Source organism: Lytechinus pictus, chromosome 14, assembly GCF_037042905.1.
Source record: "Lytechinus pictus isolate F3 Inbred chromosome 14, Lp3.0, whole genome shotgun sequence".
In the NCBI taxonomy this organism is placed as follows: Eukaryota; Metazoa; Echinodermata; class Echinoidea; order Temnopleuroida; family Toxopneustidae; genus Lytechinus; species Lytechinus pictus.
The window spans coordinates 5609548-5629035 of NC_087258.1; the positions used below are offsets into that span (position 1 = coordinate 5609548).

At 36.4% G+C, this 19488-nt stretch overlaps 1 long non-coding RNA gene across 1 annotated transcript; it reads left to right on the forward strand.

Moving 5' to 3' along the window:
- Positions 1-7110: 7110 nt before the first annotated feature.
- Positions 7111-18549, forward strand: LOC135156622 (uncharacterized). Its single transcript, XR_010295672.1, has 3 exons — positions 7111-7708; positions 12487-12598; positions 15698-18549. It is a non-coding gene; the product is annotated as an uncharacterized LOC135156622 (long non-coding RNA).
- The last annotated feature ends 939 nt before the right edge of the window (positions 18550-19488 follow it).

Genomic DNA, 19488 nt, shown 5'->3' on the forward strand with positions numbered 1-19488 from the left:
TGATTCTACATTATGTTCTAAATTGTAAACACACTCTGGACACCTCTACATTGTGAATGTTCATAGCGTTTGTCAAATTATAGTGGATTCACACTGTTAATACGCCCAAATTTAACAGTGTAAACATTACTCTACATTGTGTTTCACACTGCAAACACCATGTGAGACACTGTGTCTTCTGCAACATGCAGGGCTGCTCGGAAGTTTTTGATCAGTGATATAGGTACGGAGGGTTCAAGAAAAAATAAACAATTGCCATGTCATATGCGTGGTAAGTTTTACTTAACCAATTGCGATGATTTCATATATATATATACAGTGCGTCTCAGAAAAAACGAAACCGAGATTAAGCGATGATTTATCATAACTTAATCTCAAATACAATAGACAAATTACCTACCAATGTAAAGCTTAGAATCTCCTCTTTCATCTGATATTACTTAGATTATTCCTTATTCACGCATGAGTGAACAAAACAAATTGAAGAAAGGATGCCAAAAACTAATTTGGCGGGGGGTATCTGAATTTCAAAAAGAAAATCACATGCCTAAAAAGTTCAATATCTGCTCTTTTATTTGATACCTTAATCACACAAAATGGTCAAGAAGTAAAAAAGTTAGGTTCCCTCGAAACAATGCTTGTATTTCCATAATTTCATTAAATAAACGTGTTTTCACCGATTTCCCACAGAAGCTATCACATGGTTAAAGGACAAGTCCACCCCGACAAAATGTTGATTTGAATAAAAAGAGAAAAATCCAACAATCATAACACTGAAAATTTCATCAAAATCGGATGTAAAATAAGAAAGTTATGACATTTTAAAATTTCGCTTAATTTCACACAACAGTTATATGCACATCCTGGCCAGTATGCAAATGAGGGGACTGATGACATCACACACTCACTATTTCTTTTGTATTTTATTATCTGAAATATGAAATATTATGATTTTCTCATCCATGTCATTTGAAATCGAGCTTTATTCCTCCCTGAACTTGTGGAATTAACATTGTTTAACATTATGTAGTTCAGTCAAGTTTTATATTATTGTCAATTCTGTATGAATTGAAATATTGTATAATTCAAACAATAAAAAACAAAAGAAATAGTGAGTGATGGACATCATAGACTCTCGCATTTGCATATCAATGAGTTGTGCATATAACTGTTTTGAGAAAAATATGCAAAACTTTAAAATGTCATAACTTTCTTATTTTACATCCGATTTTGATGAAGTTTTCAGTGTTTTGCTTGTTAGATTTTTCTCTATTTATTCAAATCAACATTTTTCTGGGGTGAACTTGACCTTTAACAAAAGACTTAATGCATGGCTGATCGTCAACAAAACGGAGTGTCAAGTGAGTTTGAACGCTAGCCTGTAGAACCTCTTTATTTTATGAAATTATTTAAATTCGAGCCTTATTTCAAATAACCAGAACTTTGTTATTTCTTGACCATTTTGTGTAATTGAGGTATCAAATTAAAGAGCAGACATTGAACGTTTTAAAAATTGAAGAGCTCACTTGCAAAAGGGGTTAGGTCCATTTTTCATCAAATTTGATTTTTGTTTTTGTCTCAATGTATATATTTCTAGTAGCTTTATAAGATGATACCAAAGAAAAGTTGAAATTCCCATTAAAAAGTGATCTAAAATGGCAAAGAAAAATCACTTTTTTTTTCAAAAGGGGTTAGGTCCATTTCAGTTTAGTTGCAAAAGGGGTTAGGTCCACACATATTTTTTTGGAAAAGAATATTTTAAAAAATATGAAGACAGGTGGATTTCTTTTATACCCAATTTTATGTTCTCATGGTAGGGTATCATGAAAATTTAGTTTCGCATAAGAATATTGCAATATAGGAGAATAAAAAAATGATTTTCTTGGAGTGGACCTATAACCCCTTTTGCAAACAAACTCTTCTGAAGAGCCCATTTGTCAAAAGGGGTTAGGTCCATTGTTCATAAATTTTATTGTTTTCTGTCTCAAAACCTCTAAATTTTTAGTCGCTCCGATGAAAACAAAGACAATTCGAAATTCACATGAAAACGTGAACTAGCACATCAATGATGTGGAGCTCATCCGGCATCTCGCAACGAAATTTAACACAATTTTTATTTCAGCCCAGTTGACACTGTAGTGAATTATATTGGTGACATAAATTGATAATATAGAATTGAAATTGATGAAGAAAGGACATAGAAGCATTTTTTGTGATCTATGAATAAATTTCATATAAATTAAGCATAAATAACTTTCTAGTCAAATTTCTTAAATCTGTGTAGAACCTTGGTGAACCTCATGTAGCTCTCAGATGGAACAAAAAAAAATCAAAATCAATCAACAAATAAATAAGTAATTTTTGTGAGTTTTGAAAATATATGAATAAATTAGCATATTTAATGAATTTCAAAATTCTGTGTTGAAATTTTGTATCACCACCTCGAGCTATCATATAAAGCAAACAAAATTGAAATTGATCAACAAATGAAGAAAAAACATTTTTTGTGATTTATGAATAAATTTTGCATAAATTAGCATAAATAATTTTCCAGACAAAATTTCAAAAATTTTGGGTACAGGTTTGGTGAACCTCATGCAGCTCTCCCAGATGGAAGAAAAAATCAAAATCGGTTAACAAATAAAGGAGAAGAAGCATTTTATGTGAATTTTAAAAAATGTGCATAAATCAATTTCGCATAAATTGGTATAAAACTTGTTCTGGTCAAAATTTCAAAATTCTGTGTAGAAGTTTGGTTAACCTCATGAAGCTCTAACAGATGGAAGCAAAAAATTCAAAATCGGTCAACAAATAAAGAAGAAGAAGCATTTTTGGTGAATTTTAAAAAATGCGCATAAATTAGTTTCTCATAAGAATATTGCAGTCAGTGAGAATAAAAAACATGTTTTTTCTCGGAATAGTCCAAACCCCTTTTGCAACTAAACTCTTCATAATATATAAATTTATATCACTACGATGAACTTGAATATATTTTGGACCGATTTTCAAGAAACCTCAATATGTTTCCTTTACCTATTTTATTTATATCAATTTTATGGCAATATGTTGAGCGTGAACATTGTTTCATTAACAACCATTTCAGAACTTATCTATAGAGAGAAATATAAAATCAAATTAATTGTGTTCACTTAAGGACGTTCCACAGTTATGTTTGTGCACATTATGATCTGAGCATATTTTACACTCTGCGCACTGACGTCACAATGGATGAACAGGTGATTAATTAGCTGTTGGTATGAGTTGATTTTTCTCATCATCTGCACTCTAACTGCAGATCCGATGCGTTTAAAAAATTGAATTATTCCATGGACCATTTTTAAAATATCTCTACAATTTCAAAATACTTTACTCTGCAGTGCTGCCAAGAATCACGAATATGACCCCGAGTTTGAATAAATGGTAGAGAGGTTTTGATTTTTTCTTCACATATAGATACAAAGCATTTGGCGCATTTTTGGTGTTTTTAAAAACACATTTGCTCTAATAAAAATGCTGATAGTTTGAAAACAAGCACATGAACACCTATTTTTTAATGTTTGCACCTCTTAGGTATACTTTCCTCTACAACTTTGCAAATTTTGGTGAAAATGACATGGATTTTGAATAAAGTGCAGCATTTATTGTACTTTTGTAGTTTGTTATTGAAATGTAACATTTTTGATATTGGGTTTTTGTTATCTTTTACGCCATTTTTAAGAACTGACAGTGCTGTTAGACTTAAAATTGCTAAACAATAGCACTGTAAAGAGATTCTCCATTCTAACGATACAATTACTAACTCTTTTGCGAAATTTGATGTCTTTTTCATGTATTTTGACTGAGAAATTGAGGTTTAAACTCATTGTAGTGATCTTGCGAGGTCTAAAAATGCCAAATTCTTTTGGATGCGCAATTCTTAAGAACATCCAGTTGGGTGAACTTTGAAGCTCTATAGCAAAAAATCAAGCACATGGACCTATGTTATTTCTTACATATTTCGAATATTCAGGTTCTAAAATATCTATGTGCAAAGTTTGGTGAAAATGACATAGATTTTACTTTAACTGTGGAACGTCCTTAATATAACTGGGCTTACTCATAATGGTCTCTAAGAGTATAAAGAGAGTGTTGGCAAATATCTTTTAATTTTCAATTAACATTCTAATTCAAGCATTGTTGTTATGAACATTTTCTTTAAAACTTAAACTATACCTGCTCAGCTGATTGAGTAAATAATGTTTTATTAAGGGTTTTTACTTTGTGTAACAAGAAAATATTCATCGGATAATATGGTAAGAAAACTGTGGTTCTGTATTTTATATGAAAGATTCTATTTAGAAACGTTACTTGAGACGTGGGTTAATTTGGAAATACACCTTTTTAGTTCGGGTATACAAGATTCAGAAGACCTCTATCTAAGATATTGATCTTTTAATGTACGTTCATATTTTATGACTTCTTTCCTATGGCGCGTGATTACTGATATGTTCGTTTATTTTAGCATACAAAGAATTCAAACTTTTAAAACTAAATGCAGGCTTCACGCTCGATATTATTGGTTCGCTCTATAATTATCTATTCGTGGTACATGGCAGACTTTAAGATTTGATGATTATGATAAAAACGTGGAAAAGATTATCGCCTTATAAAGCACGATCTTCACATCACTGGGGGAAACGGCATCAGGAGGAATAGGATCGGACATGGTAAAATACTATCTTGTCACTTATAGTGAGTGATTGTGAAGACGAAGTGCTACCGTTTACGTCATAATCAACAAATCTGACATTCTTAACATTCAAAGTGAAAGGTTTAGCAAAAAAACTTGTAATATCAAGATTTTGCTTTTGCCGATTGTTAAAATTTCTCTAAAAGAAAACAATTGTCAGAAATAATAAAAAGTTATGTGCCCTTTAATCTTTTACAGGTCGTGAGGTATATTAAAGGATACGATTACCGTCGTAATCAAAACTCGTAAAAGATTGCACCTCGCGAAAGTTGACTAACACTCGCCCAATCAATGAGCAGAGTTGATTCAAGGGGAAATCGTTAACAAACTTTGTTAACGATTTCCCCTTGAATCAACTCTGAGGAGGAAAATTATCAAAATCTATAAGATTAAGAAATTATAGCATTAATGTCAAAATTGTATTTAACAAAACATGACTCTTGCACAAGATCCCCGGAGGAGGGGGGGGGGTGGCAATCAAATCAATCTCCAAAAAGTGGGAGAACGCATCCCCCCCCCCCCCATTCCCACGAAAAAAGAGAAAAGGATAGCAAATAGACAGAAACAAAATAATGAACACAAAATGAAAATGAAAATAAAACCCCCATTACATTAAAATTTGTGACGAGTGACATATCTTACCGACTTTTCGTCGCGTGCTTAGACATACTGAACATCCTAATTTACATACAACATGTTGCATTCAATATTAATGATTATTGCTTTCTGAAGTAGGTGCAGGAAACTTTACTGTGAAAAGGCCGAAGTCATAGTTAAGCGAGTAAGACCGCATCATATTCGCTTGGCGTGATCTTAATTGCCTCAGGAATTAAACATATTTTGCAGGGGCCGCAGGACCGAGGGGGGAGAGGTAGGGGTTGGGGGTTGTTTGTGCTTCAGCCCCCCCAACTTTCAAAAACGTTCCGCGGCCCCTGATTTAAGCGCGTGCGCGGGCACGCGCGAGGGTGTGCGTTGGTGTGTGTGTGTGGGGAGTTTACAGGAAACTTATACAAGTATTATGTTTTTTTTTAAATGGATGATACTTTATTTTATGCAAGTTATTCGCACATTTTGAGTAACCTGCACGGGCCGAACCCAGCGTTGTGTTTGGGTGAGGGGTTGCTACCGCCCACCCCACAAACAAAAATGCAGTGCCCTGGCGATAACCTCGGCCGCTTCATAGACTCAGTTTGAAATTTCTTCGGGGCCAATGGTCCATGCAAAAATTGAATAAACTATCATAAAATTGAAGCATGCTCTATGATAATTATGAGGAAAAGGGAAAATGATACTTCGTAAGATTTTTATCCATGTCAACATGTCTCTCGATATCGCAATTCAATCTCTTCTCCCGCTCCCTGTCATCCATTATCTCTCCATCTCGTCTCTCCTTTTGGCCCCCCTCCCCTCTCTCTCCCACTCTTCCTATTTCCCCTCTTTAATTTGGCAGTTCGCATAATTCATCAAGTAACAAGATTCCACTTCTCAAAACCACTCCTTGACTCATTAAACTGGCTTTGTTTTCAGCAGACACCTCAATATTTTGTTTGATATATCCCTTGCAGGTGTGTATGAGCCTCCAATGACCCACTCCGTCTTATCATGGACCTATTGTTGTAATATGTCCATGGTCTTATCATTACATGGAAACTGGCTGGAGATCTGCACCATAACCGCTTCCAACAGGTTGGAAGTGGTTACCCCCGACTCTCAAGCAAACAGCACCTGTCTCTTCATTTCTATTCTCCACACCAGGTTCCCGTTTCATAAAGACTTGTTATAATCATGATAATAACAAAATAAGATTTCTATAACAAATTTACTATCGGTCAATCAGATTGAATGATTTCAGTGGCTTGTAACTGTTATGTAAACTTATTATTGTAACAAGATTTATGAAACGGACCCCAGATCGAAGGATTGTAAGGCTTCAGTTTTATTTTTGTAACATTTTCCATATCTTGTTGTAGGCCTTGTCCATTCTGGAAAAGCGCAGTACATGAGTAATAATAACAATTTTTCAAGTCTCCATAAGGGAGTATAGGAGCGCGCGCTCTGCCCCCCCCCCCATCTCCCTCTTCCCCTCTCTCTCTTCCTCACTCTCTTCTCTTACTATATTTATCCCAATACCGATCCTATCCAGAGTAAATGCCTTTTCATTGTTATTGTTCACTTAGCAAGTGCCGCACACACACCCTCACGCACACATCCCCCAAACATGCACACATCCTCACACGTGCTTGGGCCATTTAGAACAGAAGTTAATCACTTCTCTACCAATAATTCATCCTAATAGCCCATTGGCTAATAAAACCCTCCAATAACACCAAAGCCATACCATCGTCCTCAAATATAAAGTATCACTCGATTTCAGGAAGTGCACACTTTGAAAGACATAAAAGCGGATATACAAAGCGATTAGTATTCTAACACAAAAGTTGTAGACCTATATTATATCTTTGCATCTTCCTCTCTAACCAACCCTCCTCCGCCTCTCCTACAGTTTTCTCGATCCACTCTTCCTGTTTATCGTGAGACGTGGGAATTTATTACAAGAATTCTTATAAGAAGGTGCGAGCAGTAGAAGAAGTTCACTTGATGACTCTCCTATGAGAAGCAACACTTAAATCCTCGCGATTTTGGGGTTAACTACTTCTTTTTTGGAAAAAAAAAAGAATAAAAGAATAAAGAAAGTAAAACACTAAACGCTACTATCAAGTGTTAGCGACGAGAAAATAGAGACAAAATATAGTACAGCAAGATAACTTGAGTAGTCATCCGCTCGAAGAATCTATCATTCGAGGGCTTTTTTTCGACAAGCGGGCTTGGGGAAAACACGGTGAAGAGATGGCGCCTTTTTGGTTAAACGCAGCCGTGTTCGTTGTTTGCTATTGTGCCATCGTAGTTTCAGCATCCAGACCGCTTCCATTTGATAGATTCCACAGCTCAGAAGAAGAATTATTAGAAATTCAGGATCCGGTAAGTACATGTACCAATTACAATCAGCATAACTTGACTTTGGTGAACGTAAGGAGTTTAGGAAAGAAGCTCCAATTATCTGGTGGAAATATTTAACAGGATATTGCATTCAATTGAATTATATGTGAGAGCGAAGCTCGAGCTGAGATTATCTTGATATTCTGACCTGAAAACTTGACATTCTAAGCACTGTGTGATGAACAGAGTGTGCGTTTGATGTAAAAAGCGCGAGGTGTAAACTTTATAACATTCCGACCCCGAAACTGGACAGTTTTAGCACATTTTCAATAATAAAGTATACGAGCGGAAAGCTTGAGTTGAAATGTTTTCGCGATTCAGACTAAAAAAACCCCGGAAAATGCTAAACACTTTTGGTAATTTTCTTTAAGAGGATAGCGGTATCTTATTAATATGTGAAAGTACAATGTGGTGCAAAGCGCGAGGTGAAGAAATTACATTCCGATCCGAAAAATGATCAGTTTAAACACCATCTTAATAAAGACCTTGCTGTGTTCAATAAGCAACTACTGCGAGCGAACGTACACACCCACACAAGTATATATATACAAGTGTGTGTGTGTATTAAGATTTCGACCTAAGAATGGGACATTCTCTCCATTTTGATGTAATGAAAAGGATTGGCATCTTGCTGAAATGATGCGAGCACGAAAGCCGGCTAGCTACATTTTTTTTGTCCAGTTCTGAAATTTCGACATTTTAAGCACGTTTTTCAATAAAGAAAGAGCTGTGTATCTTAAATCTTCAAATCAATGCGAGCGTGAAGAACAGCTTGAACATGTTAATCACCGTTTACCATATAAGTCCATTATGGAGAGGACGATTGTCGTTATTACAAATTATGCGAGCGCGAAGCGCGAGCTAAGCTAATTTTGCGGGGAATTTAGATCTAAACAGGACGTTCCAAGCACCCTCTGACATCATGAACACGATGAGTATCTAACCAAACTGCGAATGCACAGCGCTGAAAATGTTGGATATACAATAAGGATACTTGACAGAAAAGTTTACAGATCAAAGACTGTTGTGGGAATCCAGAAATGGGATATATCACTAATCAAGTAATCCCAGCTGAATTTTTTTTTACATTCAGCAATTTTTGTAATCATAGGCATGATGCGTATCTCACAGAAACAAAGTGATAAAACTAGAATTGTGGGCTGAATAATAATATGCATAATTTGATTAACTTAAGTCAAGGCCGAGCATTTTTTTTTCAATAAAGACTTGCAATTTTAGGGGATTTTCCAATATTTTGTTACATTCCATTTCTTATCATTTCCTTATTTTTTCCATTTCCTTCACTTTTCCTTGTTTTTAAACTTATTTTGTCATCCCTTCCTTTTTTCTCCCCCTTTCTTGTTGTTGACAAGCGGCGGGGCTCCGCGGAACCCAGGGTCCGGGGACAACCCCCCCCCCCCTGGTTACAGGCCTTGAATCCCATGATTGACAGTAAGATACAGTCTATATCTGCATATTAACAAGGTTAATCTCGGATGATATTCCAAGGCGTATAATTTTTAATAATGTCTTTAAATTGTGGAACTGAACAATAATAATGTCATACTACTGGTGCTCTGTACTCTGCAGGCTTTCTAGGGAGCGTTTCATGAAAGGACTTGTCGGAGGTTTTATCCGAAAAATCCCATTATATCCGACAGTTACCAAAGCAACAGTGCTTTTCAGCCAATCAAAATCAAGACAAGTCAGATCCCACAACTTGTTGGACAAACATGTTGATAAAACACTCCCCTTGTCGTTAGAATGAGGTGGGATCGCATAATGTGCGGTGGGCTTTACGGTATCTACGATTTTGCTTTAGTTAGAATTTTTTTTTTAAAGTTTCATAAACCTATAGCCCGCAGCCTGTGACCTGTCGAAAATTGCGTTGCAACATCACGGTACGTATAGGCCTACCAGCGTAGGGGGCTGCGACAATCGTAGAGTGATCGAACGATTTCGAGTACACAATGGGTCAAGAACGAATCGTATGGATTTCGCCTCATCACCGCACAATCTCCTCGCAGCCTTTGTGCGGTGATCGTGCGATCCCATTACGGTATCGTTGATAACTGAGATCTTTGTGTATTGACCGAGAAGACATCATGGTAATGTCATTAAGATAACATGGCTCCCGTACGCATGTACACACTCCGATTCTTACCGAATCAAAAGAAAACAAATCATTTTTATTAAAACAAATCTTACAACATGTGAGGAAAATGTGAACAGTAATGGCGAAGACCGTAGCCATTCGCGATACCACTAAATCGGAAGTCAAATCGCAACTAAATTGCGGCATTCACATTATATTACATTACATTATTACAGTCAAAGTTTTTTAGTGTCGAGTTTGAGACCAACTAAGCGTCGTGGTTCTAGGGAGAGGGGTCGACGACGCCAGTAAACGGAAAACAAGGCCAAAAAAAAAGGAGAAAAGAAAGTTAAAAAGTTTACTAAACCACCAAAAAAGCAGCATGTCGCAACAATATTTTGCGCAGGGTTAAATGTTTGAAGGGGCACAATTGCATCGGGTACCGATATTTCTAGATACACCAGTCGTGTGGCGCAAGGGTAATTGATGAATGTGATGAAAAAATAAATGATCAAAACCCGGTCCTAACAAGGGGCCTTTTTATTTTATTTCATTTTATTAATCTTAATCTTATTTGTGCCCTCCAAAGGCTTCCACTGATGTCCATTATTACTTGAACATGCCCATGTTAAACCGAATACACACAATACATATTTCAAACGTATAGTCGTTTAAAACGAGTATAACGAAACCGTGGCTGAAATGTATCCGCAGTGCTATAATCTGATATAGGGGGATTCGAATACTGTAGTGAATGTGATTGGATGATGCGCTGCCTGACATGCACGACGAAGCGTGATTTGCATTACAGCGAAACGTGATACGTTAATTGCACGAGGAACTGGGGTTGATGTTTTCGGACTACCTAACACATTTGCGAGGGCACGCAACATAATTGTATCGAAACTTCATTGTGAAATGACTGGGATGGAATAACACTTGTCATAAGAGCCTTGCACGTAAACTTTAATAATGTTGACCTGAAAATGACCTTTGACCTTACCATGTAACCTCCGACTTTAGCATAACATGCAGGTCCCCCAAGTCCATCTACCATTCAAATTTGGTTGAAAAGTGACTGACGGTTGCGGAGTTAGGTGTCATAAGAGAGTCTTGCATGTAAACTTTAACGTTGACCTGAAAATGACCTTTGACCTTACCATGTGACCTCCGACTGCAGCATAACATGCAAGTCCCCCAAGTCCATCTACCATTCAAATTTGGTTGAAAAGTGACTGACGGTTGCGGAGTTAGGTGTCATAAGAGAGTCTTGCATGTAAACTTTAACGTTGACCTGAAAATGACCTTTGACCTTACCATGTGACCTCCGACTGCAGCATAACATGCAAGTCCCCCAAGTCCATCTACCATTCAAATTTGGTTGAAAAGTGACTGACGGTTGCGGAGTTAGGTGTCATAAGAGAGTCTTGCATGTAAACTTTAACGTTGACCTGAAAATGACCTTTGACCTTACCATGTGACCTCCGACTGCAGCATAACATGCAAGTCCCCAAAGTCCATCTACCATCCAAGTTTGGTTGAAAAGCGACTTACGGTTGTGGAGTTATGTGTCATAAGGTTTGTGACGGACGGACGACGGACGGACGACATTTGGATCCCTAAATCTCGCCTTCACCTCTGGTGGGCGAGACAAAAAGACAAGACAACAATAGAACATTCGAAGGCGATGGAAATCGAACTGATGGGGGGGGGGGGGGAACTATGATTAGATGGCAACATCAAGGAACATGAAGGACAGTGCATTGTTATTTATGTTTTTTATATTAACAATTTATACGATAATATTAACAAAATAGTGGGTTTATGAATATTAAAGGTACAAGATCTTAAAGGGAACTTTAAATATTGTTTCACATTCATTATAAGCCGGATCAGCAGTGCAGATAGGCCACAACACTAAGAACAAAATAATTGTATTGCCTATTGTTCGTCACAACAAAGAACAACAACGAATTCTTTATCGAAAATTAGTGAACCGGAACACAATTTAGTCTTTGATTCGGGACAAACAAATATTTTTGCATTTTTTCATCAGCTCTGAAAATAGGACGAAATTGCTGTTCCGTATCACCCGTTTTCGACGATTTTGATTTACATTCAAATTGCAAACATGTCTCAGATCGGCGACACGACATTTGCTCCTGCGACAATTGCTCCGGTCTTAAAACCTCAGAAAAACCTCAAAGCATAAAATTAGAGTTAGGATTGTAATGGAGTTTTTGGTTCAGAATGGTGTAAAGATTAAGATTAGTGTTTATTTAATTTTGGAGGTTAGGTTTTATGATTTGCTTGATGTGCAGATTTTCCATCGGAGCAATTGTCGCCGGAGCAAATGTCATGGAACCCTCATGTCATCGTAGCTTACAGACAAATGGAAAAATCCTAATGAAGTTCTCAAATTTATTTTCATGCATACCATTTGTTAAAGATTCTTATTGACATTCAAATTCTAAATATGTTACAGATCATTAAATTTCCCACAATTACACGCAGTACGCAAAGTCATGTTTTAATTCAACAAACTTCACTTTTACTGAATATACATGTATCTTGGTACTCAGATGAATAATACGACTTTAAAAGTGCTAAGATCCAACAAAACTATTTTCAATTGATGTTTATTTCTTTCTTCCTATTTCTACAGACCGCTCAAGAATTAGTACTTCTAAAACTCCTTTCTGGAAGTAATCTTAGTTTGGATGGGATCGCTTCGAGAGTGTCGAACATTCAAGCGGATAAACGGGGATCACCGAGTGGTAGGTTATGATTATCACACCTATCAAGGTCGGAATAGCCGCCGTGATCATTATTAACATTATCACCATCATCATCGTTGTCTTGAACACAATTACAATGATCAACATCACAATAATTTCTTCGTCAACATTGCCATCATCATTGTCGTCATCATTACAATCACTCTATCTTTATTACCCTTTCTCTTTCCTCATCATCACGGAGCGTTGAGCGTTGTGGCCCAGTGGATTAGTCTCCGGACTTTGAAAGAGGGTTGTGGGTTCAAATCCCAGCCATGGCGTCGTTTCCTTCAGCAAGAAATTAATCCACATTGTGCTGCACTCAACCCAGGTGAGGTGAATGGGCGCGTGAAAGCTGCTTGAGCTACAGCCGGGGTAATAATATCCAAGTCCTTTGGAAGCGCATAGAGACGTTATTCATAATGTGTTATGCGCTATACAAGAACTGACTATTATTACTATTATTATTATCATTGTCATCATCATTATCTTTAGGAACAACACAAACCTAATCATTGGTATTATCTTAATCGTCAACCTGATCGACTCAAAAGCACAAATGGGCGAAATAAAAATGACACGGGTAAAATGGGCAGAATAGTGAGATCCTTGCCTTTTTTACCTCTGCAATTTTACCCCTACATTTTTCCATGAATTTTTTTACCTCTGCTGTTGTTCACCTCTTTCACCCCCATGCAATTCTTGCTCCGAACACTATCATCAAGTAATCAGCACGAGTATGCATGGTAACATCATCACAGTCAACATCATTACCATCTCTCTTATCCGAGCTCCCTCTACATACCCAGAAGGAAAAACCAGTAAGACCAGTAAGAATTTTTACTGGTTTTCAGTAGAATTTTACTGGTTTCCAGTATATTTTTACTGGGCCAGTTGATTTTTAACTGGACCAGTAAAAGTAAACTGGAGACCAGTTCCAACAATTGCATTCCAGTTGAGGCAATTAGTAATACCAGTTAAATTGTTTTTCATCAAACTGGTGTTACTGGTCCAATAAATAATGACTTTATTTCAAGTCAGATTATTTGACGAATTATGGAAAATGAATCTTGCAATTCAGAGAAAGTTATTATCGTTATCATTGTTATCATCATTCTTCTTATAATTATCATAACTATTATTATGATTATTATGATCATTGTTGTTATCATTCTTAGTACTGTTATCATTGTTATCGATATTGTAAATATTATTATTAACATTATCATAATTATCAAGTATTAACATTTATCATTAAAATAATTATTTCCTTTAATCATGATTAAGATCAAAGCAAGATATATTCCTCTATAGTCAACTGGTCTAAAGTAATTCATTGTTTGAAATTGAACTGGTCAAGACCAGTAATACCAGTAATTCTGATGATGCTGATCACGTGGTTTACCTCATTTGCATATTTCCTATTTTAAAAAGAAAAATCGGGATTTACAATGGAATATCCTTGCAATGGCACTCATTGTTGTTTAAAAACTTTCCAAATAAGTGTGCGAACTAATTCACAATGAAAATGTGTAATTTCATATATCACATTTAAAATAACAGCAGAAAGATTAATTTACTAACTATCTTTTCCATCACATTTCACTGACCATGGTATATAACAAACCAAATGCATGTAATAAATTGATCCAGTAAGACCAGTACGAGGACCAGTTCGAGGACCAGTCAGACCAGTATAAAATTCCAGTAATTCAAGACCAGTTTAATTTTTAACTGGACCAGTAAAATTTTAACTGGACCAGTATGACCAGTTAGACCAGTAAACCGATGTTCCAATATCCAGAGTTACCAGTTAAAATTCTACTGGTCTAACTGGTCCAGTGGAACTGGATTTTCCTTCTGGGTAGGCCCTACTGGTAACATAATTGTTAGCAGCAGAATCGTCGTTACCAACATTATCATTTTCGACATCTACGTCATTGTCACCGGCATCGTCATCCTCCTCCTCCTCCTCATCACCATTACCATCATCACCACCACCACGTTCCTCATCACAGGTGCTGTCATCTTCACCATCCCATGCAGTAGGCACCTTTCCGCGATTTGCATGTCAACTAGTTGTCGAGATGTATACGTCATAATCGAATGCTGTGTGGTCACGGTATACAACGATGCCTGTCTTGCTTGAGTCATGAAGTTGGAGGGGTTCACGTCATCGTTTCGAGCAGTGGATTTGTTCAATGAGGTATCAGGCACAAATAGTCAACTTATGGGCATGGTCAGTGCCCCACTCCGTCGATTTTGTATACCGTGAACATGCCGATTATGTACCGAGTGGGCGTGTGAATCGAAACGTCCCTCATGTAACAGATATCATCTACGACATAATCATTATCACGTCTAATTTCACCATCAATTATTATCACAGGCAGAGACATCACCAACATCATTATAATTATCATCGCTGTCGTCAATAACAGCAACGTCATCAAAGTCCCCCTATTCATCATCAACATTATCATTATTACAATAAAAATCGTTGCTGACTCCGTTACCATCAAGAGCTCTCGCAACACTCAGCACTCATCCCTCATCCACTCTAAAAACCACGCCGCAACCCACTTCTGTTGAACTATCTTATAATAAATACACAACATTCCATTAAAAAAAAGCTTTGATGATAAATAACATCTGCATCACATCATCACATTCTAAATGGTGATAAAAACTATTTGCACATCCCAATAGAATCAAAACGTGTTTTACATTATGGCAAGGAAAGGTGTAAATTAAAGTAAAAAAACAAATTGGTGTGCGACACCTTCGGTTCCGTCAGTTGCATTTTATAAAGTGCATGTTGCTGTTTTGTGCAAATAAGCACAACTTTAACGTTTCTCCTGTTGGAATTAACTATTTCTATTCAAATCAACGCTTTGTTAGAGTGGAATCTTTTTTTTAAGTTTCTGCAAAGAGAAGCCTTAATTTTTCTTTCGCTCTCTTTTACAGTATAGGGGATGCCTTAATAAGCCTATGAACATGAGGGATATATTGTCTGTTGAGTTTGTTCTTACTTATGACTGTATTTATCTCCATCTCATAAAAAACATAAAAAAATGTTCTTTCTTTCTTTTTTTCCAGCCAATAGATACTGTCGATTTTGGAAGATACTCTGTTGAGAATTGGAAAGGACAACGTTGATGTCAGAGGTCATGTGACAATCTCTTGGCAACGATCTGATCAAGAAATTGAGATGACTCCACAAAAGAAAAGACTCTTCCGATCGCTGGAAAATCCGATTTGCCAGATGCAATGCTTAAAATCTTACGATATTTTCCTGAAAATTTATGCTTTCGTGAAATAGAAATACATTTATGGCAACATTTTTCAGGATTGGTTAACAGACTCCTGTACAAAAGATTGATATTTTCTCGTTTTTACATTTGGCATACTACGCGTGCTGGGTAAGATTAAATTGTTGTATAGAAACGATGTTCACACTTGGTACCCGATAGATTTTTCATTCAGATCGTAACTAGAATTTCCACCTTCACAGAATTTAATTACAGATATCAATATATGCACGTCTTCTATTCTACGTTTGTTCTTGGTAAACTTGTCAAGTAGGCCTATCTTAAACGTCATATCAAACCCGTCGCTAGCATGAAGGTTAATCAGTCCGGTTTAGAACTTTCAAAATTACACTGTGTTAGAAAGACTAAAAACTCAGTAGAAATGGTATCATACTGAGCACTGGAACAATAATAGATGGGAGGGCTTGGGGGGGGGGGGGCTGCACGAAAAAAAAATCGACGACCAAAAAGAAGAAGGATTAAAAAACCGAAATGGAACGGAAGAATGGTGAGGTATGATTTTTTTCATTATACAAAAGCCAAAATTATTGCTCGCTCGCTGGCTCGAGACTTTTTGAAGATAAATGTTGCCCCATGTGCCATATGGCGCCCCTAAAGGAATTGGTGAGTTGTAGAAAGCGTCTTTGTAGTGGTTGCAAAAATACACTATTAGGTCATATTTCGCCTACGTACTCATAATTACCCTATGTAGCCCACCATCGTATTTTTATTTCGGGAGAGCGTTTCATGAAAGGACTTGTCAGACATTTATCCGACAAGTACTGTTTTATCTGACAGTTACTATGGTAACATTGCCTCTCAGACATTCATAATCAAGGAAAGTTGTCAGACCTGAGAACTTGTTGGACGAAAATGTTGATGAAACGCTCACCAGGATTATACGGCTTCAGTCATGTCAGTGTATGTTAGAGTGCAATTATTGAACGGGCTCCCCGATGTCATCACATGTAATTCTGTTAAGCATGTCACCGGAGTACAGAATCGGGGGGGGGGCGGCTTTGGGAGACTGAATTTTAGGTAAAATGTGTAAAAAGATTAATTAATGATTTATTAATGATTTAAAAGATCGAGAAGGAAATATTATATCTTTAACTGAATGTGAATCTAAGTTTGGTTTAAAAGTCAATGTTTTGGAATATATTTCAATTTCTCAGGCTCTAAGATGTGTGTTTAATCGAAAATTTCAAAACCTAGACCATAGAATATGTGAACCATTTGTTATGCCTTATATTTCTCCTATAATGAGTGATAAAAAGGGGTGTAAAAGTATATACAAACTTTTGATAGGAAATAAAGATTCAGCCAAAATTATTGCAGCAAAATGGGGAAAAAATTCAAATATTCTTTTGGATCACACTAAAATACCGGAATTTAATAGGATGATTTTCAGATTTACAACTGACATTCGGATAAAATATTTCCAATTCAAAGTTTTCAATAGAATTGTGTTTTTAAATGATATTTTATTCAAACTAAAGATCACCAATACTGAGTGCTGTACATTTTGTTATACTGTAAAGGAAACAATTGAACACTTCTTTTACTTCTGTAATTTTAGTACAAATAGTTGGAGTAAACGTGGATATCATCTCCTATGTTTATTCTTAAATTTACTCCACAGAATATTTTGTTTGGATATAAAGAAAAACGAAATGATGCCCTGAATTGTATTATCATTTTAGTAAAACAACAATAATATTTCTCGAGGTTGAACAAGACTGTACCTGATTTTAAGAAGATTAAGAAGGTAATACAAACTTATTATTTAGATGAATGTTACATTTATGATTTGAATGGAAAAAGGAAAGATTCTAATTTGAAATGGAGTATGTTGAAACATTTGTTTGAATAATGTATATGATTTGACTTCTGTAAACGTGTTCATTTTTTGTAAATAAACTTGCCCATTGGGGCAAAAGTATGAAAAAAAAAATGTGTAAAAACTAAAAGTTCAAAGTTTTGCTCTAAACGCCAGGGGAGCGTTTCACGAAAGGTTTTTGTAGTTTCATCTGACAAGTCCCTTTTCTGACAGTTACCATAGTAACACTGCTTCTCTGTCAATCAAAATCAAGAAAAGATCTTTGATGGAACGCTCTGCAGGTCTGACCCCCTTAAATATTTGGGCTCATTACGGTATTGTAGAGAATCGAAAAAGCGAGAGGTTCCTAAATAACACACTCTGCTTTAAAAGAAGTGGTGAGGGGAAGACCGGCTAATACCGGCTCATGCCTGGCATACCGCTATGTCCTAACAGAAGCGAAATTCGTCACTGATGTATGCCTATGTTTCTTTGTATTTCTCTCCGTGAATACAAACACAAAAATATGTTAATCTGCTACTATTAAAAAGAAAAGGTCAGAAAAATTGGTCGACTCAGTAGAGCAAAATGAACTGAATCATCACTGAAAATATCAATAAGACTAGAACAAGGTCACTAACTCTAGAGAGACTCATTTTTGTACAAAGTATAACTTATTGCTAATTGTGGCCTGTTTTGTTCTAATATGTATTTATCTTGTTTTGCTATTTGAGAATATAGTATAGCTGCTATTTATATTTATTTTTCTGCTTTATGTATATTTATAGATTGCATGATTACAGTTAACCTCACTTTTTAAATGTTCTTGTGTGGCTTCTTTACTTTGTCATATTTGTTGTAAACAGATGCATAGGCCTTACGGTCCCCATGCATGAGATAAAGGAGAGGGGGGGGAGGTGGAGAAAGAAAGGGAGAGAGTCAAAAGAGAGAGAGAGAGAAGGAGGGAGACAGTGACACGAGAGGGAGAGAGAGAGGCAGGCAGAGGGGGGAGGAGGGAGTGGGGAGGGAAAGTGCGTGAGAGAGACAGTGAAGGTCAACAAAAACACTGCAAAGATTTCTATCAACGGAATAAGAAGACGTCTGAACAAAGTATGAGATAAAAATAGCCAAGTGGCCTACAGAGGGCGTCTGACAGACAGGGGGGGGGTGTTTATTAGTAAGTTTTTTCTAGAATGCATGGGGATTGCAGGGGCTGATCCAGCCTTCGCCAATGGGGGGGGGGGGGGTCGGAAATCTTTTCAGCCATATTTTTCCCCGATTGGCCGCTCGAACATGATTTTTGTTTGTTTCTTTGAAGGGGTAGTCCTAATTGTTACTTCTTAGCTTTATTCTTATAAATCAACATAAATTATATAATATCATAATCCTTAATTATATAATGCGAGCGCGAAGCGCGAGCAAATGTTTTTTTTTAATGTATTTTTCCAAAAAATTTGAACATTCTAGGCAATGTTTGATATCCTGAAAAAGATGTGTATGCAACTAAATAATTACTACGAACGCGCAGCGCGAGCAGAAATTTTTTATACACGTTTTGAACTGATCGAAAAGGTAGGCCTACCTACTGCTTGCAGTTAGCCATGAAGACGTTACATATTTCAACAATCAAATAATGCGAGCGCCAGGTGCAAGCTAAAATTCTTTTAAATGTTTTACCTAAAGAATAGAAATTCTAAGCACTTTTTGTAACTTAAACAGAATAGGTATATAACTTAACAATAGATTCGAGCGCGAAGCGC